The following is a 19,082-nucleotide window of genomic DNA, read 5'->3' as shown; positions in this document are numbered from 1 at the left end:
ATTGTGATCCTGCTGAGAACCACAGAGTGTCCACAGAGGAAATGTGAAGTCTACTCTTAAATTTGCTTACCGAGAGCATTGGGTTTTCTCCACTTCAAAACAAAACAAAGTCAAGTTTCATTAATTCTCCTACTCACCTGCCCTGTCTCTGTGGAGCTACTCTGGCCACAGCTAAATCAGAGAAAGAAGGCATTAGAAAACATCTGAAGCATGATAAAATCTGGTTGCCTATGTCTTTAACTCCCTAAAACCAAAGTCTATAAATTAGAACTGATTAAAATTTACATCTCACATGAAAGGAAATAAATGTAAGAAAACCCAGAGCCAAAACAAAAATAAAAAAAAGAGGAAAGGAAGTAAGTTGGAAAAGAAGCAGAGGCCCTCCTTCGCTCCTGACAGTAGGGAAATTTCATTTCACCAACCTAAAAAAGACAGCCCTAGAGGTGATGAACCTAGAACCAACTTAGGCTACACATCCCAAATCACATTTGAGTCTTCTCTACAAAGGCACTTTGAAATGTTACTGCTTTGAGTGGACTCTACTTACAAGACCCACTGGTGTTACCAGTTCTTGACAGGACATTCAGGATGCGACTGCAAAAACGAAACAGATACTTTATAAAACGAGGGCTACTGACACCTAAGCAACCAAATAGCAAAATCCCAAATAAGTGAGGAAAACAACCAATCAGAATGCCTAAAATGCAAAAGGGTTTTCAAGACTTTAAACCCTTAGGAAATTAGAATCACAACAGCAGAAGTGAACAAAAATTAGAAGCAATGAGCTGCTCAGTCTTTACTACTCAATCAAGGACAGAATGTTAGCCGAGTACCATTAGCTATCAGTGAGAAGCCTGCTTTCTGCCAAGTAATTTATTTCTATTTAAAGTATGAAAGGCTCACGCCTGCAATCCCGCCAACTCGGGAGACTGAGTGGGGAGGATCGCTTGAGCCCAGAATTCAAGGTTCCTATGAGTTATGATGGTGCTACTGCACTGCAGTGTGGGCAACACAGCAAGACCTTATTTCTAAAAACATAAAATTTAAAAAAAAAGGCATGAAAGTGGGTCTTACTGAAGGGGCCACAGGAGAAAGGACTTGAGGATGAAGTGATTGCAGCTAAAAATTCAAAGGGCAAAAGGGCAAAGGGCAAGGAGGTCCCACTTCTTGGAGACAGCCTAATGTTTGGGATTGCTATCTAGATAAATGGACAAGTATTCAACTCAGCTTCATGGGGAACCAACAAAGGATGGTTTCAAAGCTACAACTGCTCCCTGAAGTGAACCATGATGCTGGGGCCTCTTGCTTGTCTACCTCATCTGCCAGCGACCTCAGCACTCACTCTCCACTGCTGTGTGGCAGGCCACTTTACCTCTTGCCAGCACTTCGGGACAGCTGTGGGGCACTGCCTGAGGTGAAGCCAAGCAGTTCCTGCTCGGAACACTTCAGCTCACCAGACAGCAGCCGGCTGGACTTCCACTGTCAGCCAGATGCAAACTACAGCCCAGGGAAGTCACACTGGGGTGGCATCACTTCACCGTCACTGCCACTCCCCTGATGTGGTGCCTGGCTATATCATAGGTCATCCTGTTATTAGTTATTGTGACACATAGTCCACAGAGGTTATCAAAATGCTGAAAGAGGGGACATAATGGCTAGAAGGAATTCCAGGTTTGACATATTAAAAGTTAGAATTAGGCTGAGTGCTGTGGCTCACGCCTGTAATCCCAGCACTTTGGGAGACCGAGGCCGGTGGACCGCTTGAGATCAGGCGTTCAACACCAGCCTGACCAACATGATGAAATCCCATCTCTATTAAAAATACAAAAATTAGCCAGGCGTGGTGGGGTGTGCCTATAATCCCAGCTACTCTGGAGGCTGAGGCAGAAGAATTACTTGAACCTGGGAGGCTGAGGTTGCAGTGAGCCAAGATCGAGCCACTATAGTCTATCCAGGGCAACAGAGCAAGACTCGGTCTCACAAAAAAATAAAAGCAAAAACAAAAAGGAGTAAACACTGGTAAGAGATTACACTAGTAAAACCTGGATGTTAAGGCACAGTTCACAGTGGTACCTTGCAGAAGAAACTGACCACTTAGATAATGGGTCAGAAATAAAGAATCCAATGTTTTGAACCTGGTTGCAATGTCAGACAGCCATCATGATTCTGCTGAAAACCAGAGTGTCCACAGAGGAAATGTGAAGTTTATTCTTAAATTTCCCTACCCAGAGCACTGGGCTTTCCCCTTTGAAGAACAAAAAAAGTCAAGTGTCATTAATTGTCCTACTCACCTGCTCTGTCTCTGTGGAGATGCTCTGGCCACAGCTAAATCAGAGAAAGAAGGCATTAGAAAACATCTGAAGCATGATAAAATCTGGTTGCCTATGTCTTTAACTCCCTAAAACCAAAGTCTATAAATTAGAACTGATTAAAATTTACATATCCCATGAAAGGAAATAAATGTAAGAAAACCCAGAGCCAAAAACAAAAATAAAAAAAAAAGAGGAAAGGAAGTATGTTGGAAAAGAAGCAGAGGCCCTCCTTCGCTCCTGACAGTAGGGAAATTTCATTTCACCAACCTAAAAAAGACAGCCCTAGAGGTGATGAACCTCGAACTAACTAAGGCTAGACATCCCAAATCACATTTGAGTCTTCTCTACAAAGGCACTTTGAAATGTTACTGCTTAGAGTGGACTCTACTTACAAGACCCACTGGTGTTACCAGTTCTTGACAGGACATTCAGGATGCGACTGCAAAAACGAAACAGATACTTTATAAAACGAGGGCTACTGACACCTAAGCAACCAAATAGCAAAATCCCAAATAAGTGAGGAAAACAACCAATCAGAATGCCTAAAATGCAAAAGGGTTTTCAAGACTTTAAACCCTTAGGAAATTAGAATCACAACAGCAGAAGTGAACAAAAATTAGAAGCAATGAGCTGCTCAGTCTTTACTACTCAATCAAGGACAGAATGTTAGCCGAGTACCATTAGCTATCAGTGAGAAGCCTGCTTTCTGCCAAGTAATTTATTTCTATTTAAAGTATGAAAGGCTCACGCCTGCAATCCCGCCAACTCGGGAGACTGAGTGGGGAGGATCGCTTGAGCCCAGAATTCAAGGTTCCTATGAGTTATGATGGTGCTACTGCACTGCAGTGTGGGCAACACAGCAAGACCTTATTTCTAAAAACATAAAATTTAAAAAAAAAGGCATGAAAGTGGGTCTTACTGAAGGGGCCACAGGAGAAAGGACTTGAGGATGAAGTGATTGCAGCTAAAAATTCAAAGGGCAAAAGGGCAAAGGGCAAGGAGGTCCCACTTCTTGGAGACAGCCTAATGTTTGGGATTGCTATCTAGATAAATGGACAAGTATTCAACTCAGCTTCATGGGGAACCAACAAAGGATGGTTTCAATGCTACAACTGCTCCCTGCAGTGAACCATGATGCTGCGGCCTCTTGCTTCTCTGCCTCATCTGCCAGCGGCCTCAGCACTCACTCTCCACTGCTGTGTGGCAGGCCACTTTACCTCTTGCCAGCACTTCGGGACAGCTGTGCGGCACTACCTGAGGTGAAGCCAAGCAGTTCCTGCTCGGAACACTTCAGCTCACCAGACAGCAGCCAGCTGGACTTCCACTGTCAGCCAGATGCAAACTACAGCCCAGAGAAGTCACACTGTGGTGGCATCACTTCACCATCACTGCCACTCCTCCAGTGTGGCGCCTGACTATATCATAGGTCATCCTGTTATTAGTTATTGTGACACATAGTCCACTGAGGGTATCAAAATGCTGAAGGAGGAGACATAATGGCTAGAAGGAATTCCAGGTTTGACATACTGAAAGTTAGAATTAGGCTGAGTGCTGTGGCTCACGCCTGTAATCCCAGCCCTTTGGAGACCGAGGCAGGTGGATCGCTTGAGATCAGGTGTTCAACACCAGCCTGACCAACATGATGAAATCCCGTCTCTATTAAAAATACAAAAATTAGGCCGGGCGCGGTGGCTCAAGCCTGTAATCCCAGCACGTTGGGAGGCCAAGGCGGGTGGATCACGAGGTCGAGAGATCGAGACCATCCTGGACAACATGGTGAAACCCCGTCTCTACTAAAAATACAAAAAAATAGCTGGGCAGGGTGGCACGTGCCTGTAATCCCAGCTACTCAGGAGGCTGAGGCAGGAGAATTGCTTGAACCCAGGAAGCGGAGGTTGTGGTGAGCCGAGATTGCGCCATTGCACTCCAGCCTGGGTAACAAGAGCGAAACTCCGTCTCAAAAAAAAAAAAAAAAATACAAAAATTAGCCAGGCGTGGTGGGGTATGCCTATAATCCCAGCTACTCTGGAGGCTGAGGCAGAAGAATCACTTGAACCTGGGAGGCTGAGGTTGCAGTGAGCCAAGATGGTGCCACTATACTCTAGCCTGGGCAACAGAGCAAGACTCGGTCTCACAAAAAAATAAAAGCAAAAACAAAAATGAGTAAACATTGGTAAGAGATTACACTAGTTAAACCTGGATGTTAAGGCACAGTTCACAGTGGTACCTTGCAGAAGAAACTGACCACTTAGATAATGGGTCAGAAATAAAGAATCCAATGTTTTGAACCTGGTTGCAATGTCAGACAGCCATCATGATTCTGCTGAAAACCAGAGTGTCCACAGAGGAAATGTAAAGTTTACTCTTAAATTTCCCTACCCAGAGCACTGGGCTTTCCCCTTTAAAGAACAAAAAAAGTCAAGTGTCATTAATTGTCCTACTCACCTGCCCTGTCTCTGTGGAGATGCTCTGGCCACAGCTAAATCAGAGAAAGAAAGCATTAGAAAACATCTGAAGCATGATAAAATCTGGTTGCCTATGTCTTTAACTCCCTAAAACCAAAGTCTATAAATTAGAACTGATTAAAATTTACATATCCCATGAAAGGAAATAAATGTAAGAAAACCCAGAGCCAAAAACAAAAATAAAAAAAAAAGAGGAAAGGAAGTATGTTGGAAAAGAAGCAGAGGCCCTCCTTCGCTCCTGACAGTAGGGAAATTTCGTTTCACCAACCTAAAAAAGACAGCCCTAGAGGTGATGAACCTAGAACCAACTTAGGCTACACATCCCAAATCACATTTGAGTCTTCTCTACAAAGGCACTTTGAAATGTTACTGCTTTGAGTAGACTCTACTTACAAGACCCACTGGTGTTACCAGTTCTTGACAGGACATTCAGGATGCGACTGCAAAAACGAAACAGATACTTTATAAAACGAGGGCTACTGACACCTAAGCAACCAAATAGCAAAATCCCAAATAAGTGAGGAAAACAACCAATCAGAATTCCTAAAATGCAAAAGGGTTTTCAAGACTTTAAACCCTTAGGAAATTAGAATCACAACAGCAGAAGTGAACAAAAATTAGAAGCAATCGGCTGCTCAGTCTTTACTACTCAATTAAGGACAGAATGTTAACTGAGTACCATTAGCTATCAGTGAGAAGCCTGCTTTCTGCCAAGTAATTTATTTCTATTTAAAGTATGAAAGGCTCACGCCTGCAATCCCGCCAACTCGGGAGACTGAGTGGGGAGGATCGCTTGAGCCCAGAATTCAAGGTTCCTATGAGCTATGATGGTGCCACTGCACTGCAGTGTGGGCAACACAGCAAGACCTTATTTCTAAAAACATAAAATTTAAAAAAAAAGGCATGAAAGTGGGTCTTACTGAAGGGGCCACAGGAGAAAGGACTTGAGGATGAAGTGATTGCAGCTAAAAATTCAAAGGGCAAAAGGGCAAAGGGCAAGGAGGTCCCACTTCTTGGAGACAGCCTAATGTTTGGGATTGCTATCTAGATAAATGGACAAGTATTCAACTCAGCTTCATGGGGAACCAACAAAGGATGGTTTCAAAGCTACAACTGCTCCCTGAAGTGAACCATGATGCTGGGGCCTCTTGCTTCTCTGCCTCATCTGCCAGCGGCCTCAGCACTCACTCTCCACTGCTGTGTGGCAGGCCACTTTACCTCTTGCCAGCACTTCGGGACAGCTGTGGGGCACTACCTGAGGTGAAGCCAAGCAGTTCCTGCTCGGAACACTTCAGCTCACCAGACAGCAGCCGGCTGGACTTCCACTGTCAGCCAGATCCAAACTACAGCCCAGAGAAGTCACACTGGGGTGGCATCACTTCACCGTCACTGCCAATCCTCTGATGCGGTGCCTGGCTATATCATAGGTCATCCTGTTATTAGTTATTGTGACACATAGTCCACGGAGGGTATCAAAATGCTGAAAGAGGGGACATAATGGCTAGAAGGAATTCCAGGTTTGACGTATTAAAAGTTAGAATTAGGCTGAGTGCTGTGGCTCACGCCTATAATCCCAGCACTTTGGGAGACCGAGGCAGGTGGACCGCTTGAGATCAGGCGTTCAACACCAGCCTGACCAACATGATGAAATCCCGTCTCTATTAAAAATACAAAAATTAGCCAGGTGTGGTGGGGTGTGCCTATAATCCCAGCTACTCTGGAGGCTGAGGCAGAAGAATTACTTGAACCTGGGAGGCTGGGGTTGCAGTGAGCCAAGATCGAGCCACTATACTCTAGCCTGAGCAACAGAGCAAGACTCGGTCTCACAAAAAAATAAAAGCAAAAACAAAAAGGAGTAAACACTGGTAAGAGATTACACTAGTAAAACCTGGATGTTAAGGCACAGTTCACAGTGGTACCTTGCAGAAGAAACTGACCACTTAGATAATGGGTCAGAAATAAAGAATCCAATGTTTTGAACCTGGTTGCAATGTCAGACAGCCATCATGATTCTGCTGAAAACCAGAGTGTCCACAGAGGACATGTAAAGTTTACTCTTAAATTTCCCTACCCAGAGCACTGGGCTTTCCCCTTTAAAGAACAAAAAAAGTCAAGTGTCATTAATTGTCCTACTCACCTGCCCTGTCTCTGTGGAGATGCTCTGGCCACAGCTAAATCAGAGAAAGAAGGCATTAGAAAACATCTGAAGCATGATAAAATCTGGTTGCCTATGTCTTTAATTCCCTAAAACCAAAGTCTATAAATTAGAACTGATTAAAATTTACATCTCACATGAAAGGAAATAAATGTAAGAAAACCCAGAGCCAAAAACAAAAATTAAAAAAAAGAGGAAAGGAAGTAAGTTGGAAAAGAAGCAGAGGCCCTCCTTCGCTCCTGACAGTAGGGAAATTTCATTTCACCAACCTAAAAAAGACAGCCCTAGAGGTGATGAACCTCGAACTAACTAAGGCTAGACATCCCAAATCACATTTGAGTCTTCTCTACAAAGGCACTTTGAAATGTTACTGCTTAGAGTGGACTCTACTTACAAGACCCACTGGTGTTACCAGTTCTTGACAGGACATTCAGGATGCGACTGCAAAAACGAAACAGATACTTTATAAAACGAGGGCTATTGACACCTAAGCAACCAAATAGCAAAATCCCAAATAAGTGAGGAAAACAACCAATCAGAATTCCTAAAATGCAAAAGGGTTTTCAAGACTTTAAACCCTTAGGAAATTAGAATCACAACAGCAGAAGTGAACAAAAATTAGAAGCAATGAGCTGCTTAGTCTTTACTACTCAATCAAGGACAGAATGTTAGCTGAGTACCATTAGCTATCAGTGAGAAGCCTGCTTTCTGCCAAGTAATTTATTTCTATTTAAAGTATGAAAGGCTCACGCCTGCAATCCCGCCAACTCGGGAGACTGAGTGGGGAGGATCGCTTGAGCCCAGAATTCAAGGTTCCTATGAGCTATGATGGTGCCACTGCACTGCAGTGTGGGCAACACAGCAAGACCTTATTTCTAAAAACATAAAATAAAAATCAAAGGTATGAAAGTGGGTCTTAGGGAAGGGGCCACAGGAGAAAGGACTTGAGGATGAAGTGATTGCAGCTAAAAATTCAAAGGGCAAAAGGGCAAAGGGCAAGGAGGTCCCACTTCTTGGAGACAGCCTAATGTTTGGGATTGCTATCTAGATAAATGGACAAGTATTCAACTCAGCTTCATGGGGAACCAACAAAGGATGGTTTCAAAGCTACAACTGCTCCCTGAAGTGAACCATGAAGCTGGGGCCTCTTGCTTCTCTGCCTCATCTGCCAGCGGCCTCAGCACTCACTCTCCACTGCTGTGTGGCAGGCCACTTTACCTCTTGCCAGCACTTCGGGACAGCTGTGCGGCACTGCCTGAGGTGAAGCCAAGCAGTTCCTGCTCGGAACACTTCAGCTCACCAGACAGCAGCCGGCTGGACTTCCACTGTCAGCCAGATCCAAACTACAGCCCAGAGAAGTCACACTGGGGTGGCATCACTTCACCGTCACTGCCACTCCTCCGATGCGGTGCCTGGCTATATCATAGGTCATCCTGTTATTAGTTATTGTGACACATAGTCCACGGAGGGTATCAAAATGCTGAAAGAGGGGACATAATGGCTAGAAGGAATTCCAGGTTTGACATATTAAAAGTTAGAATTAGGCTGAGTGCTGTGGCTCACGCCTGTAATCCCAGCACTTTGGGAGACCGAGGCAGTTGGATCGCTTGAGATCAGGCGTTCAACACCAGCCTGACCAACATGATGAAATCCCATCTCTATTAAAAATACAAAAATTAGCCAGGCGTGGTGGGGTGTGCCTATAATCCCAGCTACTCTGGAGGCTGAGGCAGAAGAATCACTTGAACCTGGGAGGCTGAGGTTGCAGTGAGCCAAGATGGGGCCACTATACTCTAGCCTGAGCAACAGAGCAAGACTCGGTCTCACAAAAAAAATAAAAGCAAAAACAAAAAGGAGTAAACACTGGTAAGAGATTACACTAGTAAAACCTGGATGTTAAGGCACAGTTCACAGTGGTACCTTGCAGAAGAAACTGACCACTTAGATAATGGGTCAGAAATAAAGAATCCAATGTTTTGAACCTGGTTGCAATGTCAGACAGCCATCATGATTCTGCTGAAAACCAGAGTGTCCACAGAGGACATGTAAAGTTTACTCTTAAATTTCCCTACCCAGAGCACTGGGCTTTCCCCTTTGAAGAACAAAAAAAGTCAAGTGTCATTAATTGTCCTACTCACCTGCCCTGTCTCTGTGGAGATGCTCTGGCCACAGCTAAATCAGAGAAAGAAGGCATTAGAAAACATCTGAAGCATGATAAAATCTGGTTGCCTATGTCTTTAACTCCCTAAAACCAAAGTCTATAAATTAGAACTGATTAAAATTTACATCTCCCATGAAAGGAAATAAATGTAAGAAAACCCAGAGCCAAAAACAAAAATAAAAAAAAAGAGGAAAGGAAGTAAGTTGGAAAAGAAGCAGAGGCCCTCCTTCGCTCCTGACAGTAGGGAAATTTCATTTCACCAACCTAAAAAAGACAGCCCTAGAGGTGATGAACCTCGAACCAACTTAGGCTACACATCCCAAATCACATTTGAGTCTTCTCTATAAAGGCACTTTGAAATGTTACTGCTTTGAGTGGACTCTACTTACAAGACCCACTGGTGCCACCACTGCTTGACTGGACGTTAACAATGTAACTGCAAAAACAAAAGAGATGCTTTATAAAATAAGGGCTACTGACATCGTAAGCAACCAAGTATCAAAATCCCAAATAAGTGAAGAAAACAACCAATCAGAATTCCTAAAATGCAAAAAGGTTTTCAAGACTTTAAACCCTTAGGAAATTAGAATCACAACAGCAGCCTGCTGGACTTCCCCCGTAAGCCAGATCCAAACTCCAGCCCAGGCGTGGTGACACATAGTCCACAGAGGATATCAAAATGCTAAAGGAGGGGGACATAACAACTATAAGGAATTCCAGGTTCTACATATTAAAAGTTAGACTTAGGCCGGGTACGGTGGCTCACACCTGTAATCCCAGCATTTTGGGAGACCGAGGTGGTGGATCACTTGAGGTCAGGAGCTCAAGACCAGCCTGACCAACAAGGCGAAACCCCATCTCTACTAAAAAATACAAAAATTAGCCAGGCCTGGTGGTGTGAGCCTATAATCCCAGCTACCCTGGAAGCTGAGGCAGGAGCATCACTTGAATCTGGAAGGTAGAGGTTGCAGTGAACCAAGATGGTGCCACTGCACTCCAGCCTTGGCCACAGAGCAAGACTGCATCTCAAAAAAAAGAAAAAAAAGTTAGCCACTTCTTTAGGGGCTTTTTATTTGGCCTAGAGGCTGATATTGCACTGCCGGTATACTTTTCCAATCTTTCAAAATATATGATGGCTCAACTCCTTGATTAAAATTCCTATGCATTTCTCAACCACTGTACGTTGGACTTGTTCAGTAGCAGACTTCAAGTTTTTTTCTTTAATCAGGAAAGAAAACTGTTGCTGTGTATACGATTTCTCAGGTATAGGTCAATATGTGATGTTGGTTGTTAGTAAACAGCACTATATATTACATAAACCAAAAACTGACTCAGACTTCATCCATCTTCTTACATACTTTTGTGTTACAGACACACCTGTTTTTTGAGAGGTGAGTCCAAAGGAACAAAGGATCAGAAACATGATGCAAAAAGTTACATGACAGAGAGCCCCACCCAAATCCCTAAGCGAAAATATCAAATTCCAGGTGAGACAGTAACCAACAGCTAAAGTAGTCCAAGGAAAGCACACTAAGGAAGAAATACATGGTCAGAAGGAAGGCAGATTTTGTTTGGTATCTTTTCCAAGTAAAATTCACTACCAGGGGTACAAGTTCCTAGAATGTATTTCGAGGCTCATGTTACTATTATTAGGAAAATATACGCAGGCAGCTGAATGCAATGGCTCACGCTTGCAATCAGCACTTTGCGAAACTGAGGCAGGAGAATCACTTGAGCCCAAAAGTTAAAGACCAGCCTGGGCAACACTGTGAAACTGTCTTTACAAAAAAAAAAAAAAAAAAAAAAATCAAAAATGAGGCTGGAGAATTGCTTCAGCCTGAGAGGTGGAGGCTGCAGAGAGCCATGATAGCACCATTACCATTGCAGTCACACCCAAATGATGGAAGTGAGACCCTGTCTCAAGAAAAAAAAAAAGAAAGAAAATATTTGCAGACTAGCTGACACGTTAAGAACAGGAGAAAAAAAGGAAAAAGGAGGCTGGGTGCACTGGCTCATGCCTGTAATCACAGCACTTTGGGAAGCTGAGGTGAACGATCACCTGAGATCAGGAGTTTGAGACCAGCCGGGCCAACATAGTGAAATCCCACCTCTACTAATACAAAAATTAGCTGGATGTGGTAGAATGTGCCTGTAGTCCAAATTATTTAGGAGGTTGAGGCAGGAAAATCGCTTGAACTCCAGAGGCGGAGGGGTTGCAGTGAGCCAAGATCTCACCACTGCACTCCAACCTGGGTGACAGAGCGAGACTCTGTCTCAAAAAAAAAAAAAAAAAAAAAAGGAAATATATGCAAGCCAGGTGTGCTGTAGTCCCAGCTACACAGGGGATAGGAGGATTGAATCAGCCCAGCAGTTGGAGGCCTCAGTGCACCATGATCACACCTGTGAATAGCCACTGCACTCTGGCCTGGGAAATACAGCAAGACCCACCCTCATGTCATTAAAAAAAAAAAAAAAAAAAAAAAAAAAAAAAAAAATATATGCATTGAAGGAAGAAGAGCCTAACCCTATCATGAAAGGACTAAGAAATAACACTGGAAGGCTTTAAAGACACATTTAAAAAAAAAAAAAAACCTCGAAAACTATAAAAAGCGGCCGGGCGCGGTGGCTCAAGCCTGTAATCCCAGCACTTTGGGAGGCCAAGGCCGGTGGATCACGAGGTCAAGAGATCGCGACCATCCAGGTCAACATGGTGAAACCCCGACTCTACTAAAAATACAAAATATCAGCTGGGCATGGTGGCGTGTGCCTGTAATCCCAGCTACTCAGGAGGCTGAGGCAGGAGAACTGCTTGAACCCAGGAGGCGGAGGTTGCGGTGAGCCGAGATCGCGCCATTGCACTCCACCCTGGATAACAAGAGTGAAACTCCGTCTAAAAAAAAAAAAAAAAAAAAAAAACTATAAAAAGCTAGAAACAGTAGCTCACGCCTGTAATCCCAACACTTTGGGAGGTTAAGGCTGGAGGATCACTTGAGAGCAGAAGTTCAAGACTAGCATGGGCATGATAGCGAGACTCTGTCTTTACAAAAAACATTTTTAAATTAGGTGGATGTGGGATCCTCCCAGCTACTCAGGAGGATCCCTTGAGCCCAGGAATTCGAGGCTGCAGTGAGCTATGATGGCATTACTGCAGTCCAGCCTGGCTGACAAAGAAAAAAATAATTTTTTTAAGTTACAAAAGATCCAAAGAAGATCTTTCCTTTATTTTATTTATTTGAGACACAGTCTCGCTCTGTCACCCAGGCTAGAGTGCAGTGGCATGATCTCGGCTCACTCCAACCTCCACCTCCTGGGTTCTAGTGATTCTCTTGCCTCAGCCCCCGGAGTAGGTGGGATTACAGGCACATGCCACCATATCTGGTTCATTTTTGTATTTTTACGAGAGACGGGGTTTCACCATGTTGGCCAGACTAGTCTCAAACTCCTGACCTCAGATGATCCATCCGTCTCGGCCTCCCAAAGTGTTGAGATTACAGGCGTGAGCCACCGTGACTGGCCAGATATTTTCTCTAAAACCAAGGCCTTAAATCATAAAGATTGTGTATGCTTTTATATGACTACAGAAAAATCTCTAGAAAAAAAAACTGCCAAATTATTCATAATTATTACCTCAGAAGAATGGGAGGATGCATGCATGTGAAGGCAGACTTTCACTTTTTACTTTATATGCTTCTGTACTGTTCATTTTCACCATGGACCTGTATTCCCTTAGTAATTTTTACAACTCAACAAATATTTTACAATGTGATGAGGATATCTGATATCTGTGTGTCATTTGTTCACTTATTTGACATTTATCGAGCATCTACTACATGCCTGGTACTGGGGCTACAAAAAAAAAAAAATGACTTCCAGGGATCTCACAATCTAGTGGCAAAGACAAAAAAAACAAATAGAACATTTTCATGAGCCTTACTCTAGAACAACAGGAATCAGAAACTGCATTTTTGGCCAGGCGCAGTGGCTAACGCCTGTAATCCCAACACTTGGGGAAACCAAGGTGAGTGAATCCCTTGAGCCCAGGAGCTCTAGACTAGTCTGGCCAACATGGCGAAACCCTATCTCCACTAAAAATACAAAAATTTTAATAGCTGGGTGTGGTGGCACACACCTGTAATCGCAGCTACTGGGGAGGCTGAGGCACAAGAATCACTTGAACCCAGGAGATAGAGGTTGCAGTAAGTTTGCAGTGAGCCAGGATTGTGCCACTGTACTCCAGCCTGGGTGGCAGAGCAATACTGTTTCCAAAACAAAAAACAAAAAACAAGAAACTGCATTTTTAACAAGCACCCCCAGGCAATTCTGATCCAGGAAACTTGCGGACCACACTTTCAGGAATACCATTTAACTGTGACAGCCTTCTTTTCCTTTAAATCAGGAATTGAAAATATCAACAGAATGCTAATTAAGTAAATTTGGCATTGTCAAGAAATTTAAAACAATAGCCAACCTACGCTAGGTGACCCATTTGCTTTTCTGATTAAATTCAGCCTAACAGGATAATTTTTAAAATACACTATTTCTGCATATCATCAAGGCTATCTTGTAACAGTACTGACAAAACAATATTGCTTGGGCTAAAAAGCACTAGACAGTGGGCTTCAGAGAGTACTAATTAGGCTTATCAATGAAAACCAAATCCCCACCTCTTACATTATGCATTTCAGTACAACTTCTGCCTCTGAAGTGCCAACCCCTCCTTCCCCCGATCCTTCACTGTGTTAATGATCTTGTCTCATAAAACACTAGGATAATAGAAGCAATCAGCTAGGAACTCACTCATCCTCCCACCAGCAAATCTCCTGACCTAAACATACCAGACTCTCTGCCTTCTCTATCACTGACAGCAGAACACAGTGTCCCTACCATTACCAAAGGCCAATCCCTCCTTTCTACTTTGGATCTCATCTCCTCTAGCCTTCTCAAGGATTTTATTCCTGTAGTTCCAGCACTCTGTACAGCATCATTCTCCTCTCTCTCCTGAACCATTCATGCTACTAGCTTTAGACGCCACGTCCTGAATTTTATATTAACAGCCTTGAGCTCTTCACTGAACTCCAACTGTCTATTTGACACGCTGGATATTTTTTAAGTCTTTAAAAGGTAACATGGGCTGGGCACAGTAATCCCAGCATTTTGGGAGGCCGAGGCAGGCGGATCACCTGAGGTCAGGAGTTCAAGACCAGCCTGGCCAACATGGTGAAACCACGTCTCTACTAAAAATATAAAAATTAGCCCTTCACTCTTCTGCCATGTAAGGACACATTCATCTTTTCTTGCCCTCTGCCTTCTATTCCATGAGGATGGAATAACAAGGCCCACACAATGTGCCTGCATCTTCATCTTGGATTTTTCAGCCTTTATTACTTATATGTACTCACTGGGAGAATTGATTTTCCTTTTGCCCCAGTGATATAAAACTTCTCAGAATACCTGGGCAAGATGGCCGAGTAGGAACAGCTCTGGAGTGCAGTTCCCAGCAAGAGCAACACAGAGGTTTTTACCGCCCACAAACCAGGAGATTCCCAGGCCAAAAAGCGCCACAAGTTCCCAGCACGGCTGTCTCAACCAGTGCCAGGAGTTTCCGCAAAATAACTCACAAAAATCTGGGCAGCCCTTTCAACTGGCTCCTGGAACGCCTGGAAGACAGAGCTGCCCATTCAACTGAAAAAGAGGGGGCTGAAAGCAGGGAGCCAGGTGATCTAGTTCGTCTGGTCCCACCCCCACAAAGACCAGCAATCTGAAATACTCTGGATTGAGAGTTTAGTAGCAAGCACAGCTGGACCTGGGACAGTCCATCTCTGCGGGGGGAAGGGCGTCTGCCATTACCAAGGCAGTCCACCAATACCAAGGCACTCCACCATTACTGAGGTAGTTCTAACTGTACCTCTGTAAACAAAACTGCAAGGAAGTTTACACAGCAGCTGGGCGGAGCCCACAGCAGCTCAGCAACGCCTCTGCTGGCAGACTGTGACTAGACTACCTCCTTACTGGGCAGGGCATCTGTGAAAAAAGGCAGTGGCACACATCAGGAACTTATAAATAAAGCCCCACCTTCCCAGGACAGAGCCCCGGGAAAAAAGGCAGTTATGAGTTCCGCTGCAGCAGACTTAAACGTACCTGCCCAGCAGCTCTGAATGGAACAACAGAGCTCCCAGTACAGCACTTGAGCTCTGATAAGGGACAGACTGTCTCGTCAAGTGGCTCCCTGACCCCCGTATATCTAAAGAGTTACCTCATAAAGGAGAGCTCTGGCTGACATCTGGCGGGTACCGTTCTGGGACAAAGATAACAGAAGAAGAAACTGGCAGCAACCCTTACTGTTCTGCAGCCCCCGTGGGTGATTCCCAGGCAAGCCAGGTTTGAAGTGGACCTCCAGCAGTCCTGCAGCAGAGGGGCTGGTTAGAAGGAAAACTAAAAAACAGAAAGAAATAGCTTCAACATCTACAAAAACGACATCCACTCAGAGACCCCATCCGAAAGTCACCAACTACAAAGACCACAGGTAGATGGATGAAAACACCAAAGACCAGAATGCCTCTCCTCCTCCAAGGGATCACAACTTCTCACCAGCAAGGGAAAAAAAAATGGATGGAGAATGCGTCTGATGGACTGACAGAAGCAGGGTTCAGAAGGTGGGTAATAACAAACTTCTCTGAGCTAAAGGAGCATGTTCTAACTCAATACGAAGAAACTAAGAACCTTGAAGAAAGGTTAGACAAAATGCTAACTAGAATAACCAGCTTAGAGAAGAACATAAATGACTTGATGGAGCTGAAAAACACAGCACGAGAACTTGCAAAGCATATACAAGTTTCAATAGCTGAATCGACCAAGCAGAAGAAAGGATATCAGAGATTAAAGATTAACTCAATAAAGTTAAATGAGAAAGCAAGATTAGAGAAAAAAGAGTGAAAAGAAATGAACAAAGCCTCCAACAAATATGGGATTATGTGAAAAAACCTAATCTACATTTGATAAGTGTACCTGAATGTGACAGGGAGAATGAATCCAAGCTGGAAAACACTCTTCAGGATAATTATCCAGGAGAACTTCCCCAACCTAGCAAGGCAGGCCAACATTCAAATTCAGGAAATACAGAGAACACCGCAAAGATATTCCTCAAAAAGAGCAACCCCAAGGCACATAATCATCAGATTCACCAGGGTTGAAATGAAGGAAAATATGCTAAGGGCAGCCAGAGAGAAAAAATCTGGAGACAACAGATGCTGGAGAGGATGTGGAGAGATAGAAACACTTTTACACTGCCGGTGGGAGTGTAAATTAGTTCAACCATTGTGGAGGACAGTGTGGCGATTCCTCAAGGATCTAGAAATAGAAATTCCATTTGACCCAGCAATCCCACTACTGGGTATACACCCAAAGGATTATATAAATCGTTCTATTATAAAGACATGCGCCGGGCGCGGTGGCTCACGCCTGTAATCCCAGCACTTTGGGAGGCCGAGGCGGGTGGATCATGAGGTCAAGAGATCGAGACCATCCTGGTCAACATGGTGAAACCCCGTCTCTACTAAAGATACAAAAAATTAGCTGGGCATGGTGGTGCGTGCCTGTAATCCCAGCTACTCAGGAGGCTGAGGCAGGAGAATTGCCTGAACCCAGGAGGCGGAGGTTGCGGTGAGCCGAGATCGCGCCATTGCACTCCAGCCTGGGTAACAAGAGCAGAACTCTGTCTCAAAAAAAAAAAAAAAAGACATGCACACGTATGTTCATTGTGGCACTATTTACAATAGCAAACACCTGGAACCAACGCAAATGCCCAGCAATGATAGACTGGATAAAGAAAATACGGCACATATACATCATGGAATACTACGCAGCCATAAAAAATGACAAGTTTGTGTCCTTTGTAGGGACATGGATGAATCCAGAAACTATCATTCTCAGCAAACTGACACAAGAACAGAAAATCAAACACAGCATGTTCTCACTCATGGGCAGGTGTTGAACAGTGAGAACACATGGACACAGGGAGGGGAGCATCATACACTGGGGTCTGTTGAGGGGGCTAAGGGAGGGACAGCGGAGGGTGGGGAAGTTGGGGAGGGATAACATGGGGAGAAATGCCAGATATAAGTGATGGGGGGATGGAGGCAGCAAACCACCTTGCCATGTATGTACCTACGAAACAATCCTGCATGATCTGCACATGTACCCCAGAACCTAAAGTACAATTTAAAAAAAAAGAAAACAACTTCTCATACCCACCCCCACAACAAAAAAATACAAAAATTAGCCGGAAGTGGTGGCTGGCATCTGTAATCCCAGCTACTGGGGAGGCTAAGGCAGGAGAATCACTTACACCTGGGAGGCAGAGGTTACAGTGAGGCAAGATCACGCCACTGCAGTGCAGCCTGGGTGACAAGAGCAAAACTCCATCTCAAAAAACAAAGGTAACATGGCCAACACAGAACTCTATTTTTTCCCTCAAACCTGTTCCTATCCCAGCCCTACCCATCTCAGTCAATGGTACCACCATCACCCAGTAATGCCAAAACTTAGGAGTCATCCTTGATGTTTTTTTTTTTTCCCCCTCACCTCCTATATCCAATCTGCAAGAACTGTTGGCTCCACTTTTATAAAACATTTCATCTAATCTAAGACACATTATATATACCTCCTCTATGAAAGAAATAAAACACTACGAAACTATAACCTGCCATCAAATGTATGACACATGCCAATTTCAGAAATGCGAAACTGTCAAAAGACATTTATGAACTGATAAACTATAATATATTGCATATTTATCCAAATCTCTCCAACTCCACTAGTACACTAGTAGTACCCTACTCTAAGCCACCATCACTTCTAGCCTTTTTTTTTTTTTTTTTTTTTTTTTTTTTTTTTTTTTTGAGACAGAGTCTCACCCCCCTGTCACCCAGGCTAGAGTACAGTGGCACAATCTTGGCTGACCGCAACCTCTGCCTCCTGGGTTCAAGCAATTCTCCTGCCTCAGCCTCCCAAGTAGCTGGGATTACAGGTATGCACCACCATGCCAGGCTAATTTTTGTATTTTTTGAAGAGACGGGGCTTCACCAAATTGGTCAGATTGGTCTCGTACTCCTGACCTCATGATTTACCCACCTCGGCCTCCCAAAGTGCTAGGATTACAGATGTGAGCCACCACGCACAGCCACCCTCCTAGATTTTTATAATACAAAGTTTTTGGGCCTCAGCTAAAAAAAAAAAAAAAGATTTATTTCATAGGGCTATTGTGGAAAGTAAACAAGATCCTGTCTGCCCTCCTCTGTACTCCCATGGCATCATGCATTTCTGCCCCATCACAGCATTGATGACACTCTAACTACCTGTTTACATGTTTCTAACCCCCACCCCAGACAGTAAGCTATACAAGGACTTGCAAGAATACGTGTTTCACATTGTTCCATACAAAGTCAGGATTCAATAAATATTTGTTAAATGAATGAACGTATGAATGAATCTCAAAGAGTGATTCCAAAGACCCCTTTTCTTTTCCTCAAGTGAGAGCTACATATAGCTCTCACTCTCACTAAGTAATAATTTTCTGTGTGTAAAAATGTAATTACATGGCCGGGCACAGTGGCTCACACGTGTAATCGCAGCACTCTGGGAGGCCAAGGTGGGTAGATCACGAGGTCAGGAAATTGAGACCATCCTAGCTAACACGGTGAAACCCCATCTGTACTAAAAATACAAAAAATTAGCTGGGTGTGGTGGCACACACCTGTAGTCCCAGCTACTTGGTAGGCTGAGGCAGGAGAATCGCTTGAACCCAGAAGGCGGAGGTTGTAGTGAACCGAGATCATGCCATTGCACTTCAGCCTGGGCGACAGAGCAAGACTCCATCTTAAAAAAAAAAAAAAAAAAAAAAAAAAAATGCAATTACACATATATGCCCATCTATAAAAGGGTCAGCCCAAAGTAAAAAAACAAAAAAGCTAAGAATCTTCATTAATGAAAAT

At 43.9% G+C, this 19,082-nt stretch overlaps 1 long non-coding RNA gene across 1 annotated transcript; it reads right to left on the bottom strand.

The window, feature by feature from the left end:
• Positions 1-6,914: 6,914 nt before the first annotated feature.
• On the bottom strand, positions 6,915-11,321 carry LOC141582772 (uncharacterized). Its single transcript, XR_012515642.1, has 3 exons — positions 9,071-11,321; positions 7,327-7,373; positions 6,915-6,948 (listed from the first exon to the last, which is right to left on the bottom strand). It is a non-coding gene; the product is annotated as an uncharacterized LOC141582772 (long non-coding RNA).
• Between the last annotated feature and the right edge of the window lie 7,761 nt (positions 11,322-19,082).

This window comes from Saimiri boliviensis, chromosome X (assembly GCF_048565385.1).
Source record: "Saimiri boliviensis isolate mSaiBol1 chromosome X, mSaiBol1.pri, whole genome shotgun sequence".
Lineage (NCBI taxonomy): Eukaryota > Metazoa > Chordata > Mammalia > Primates > Cebidae > Saimiri > Saimiri boliviensis.
The sequence above is the reverse complement of the archived record's forward strand: the minus strand, read 5'-3'. Positions and strand labels throughout refer to the sequence as shown.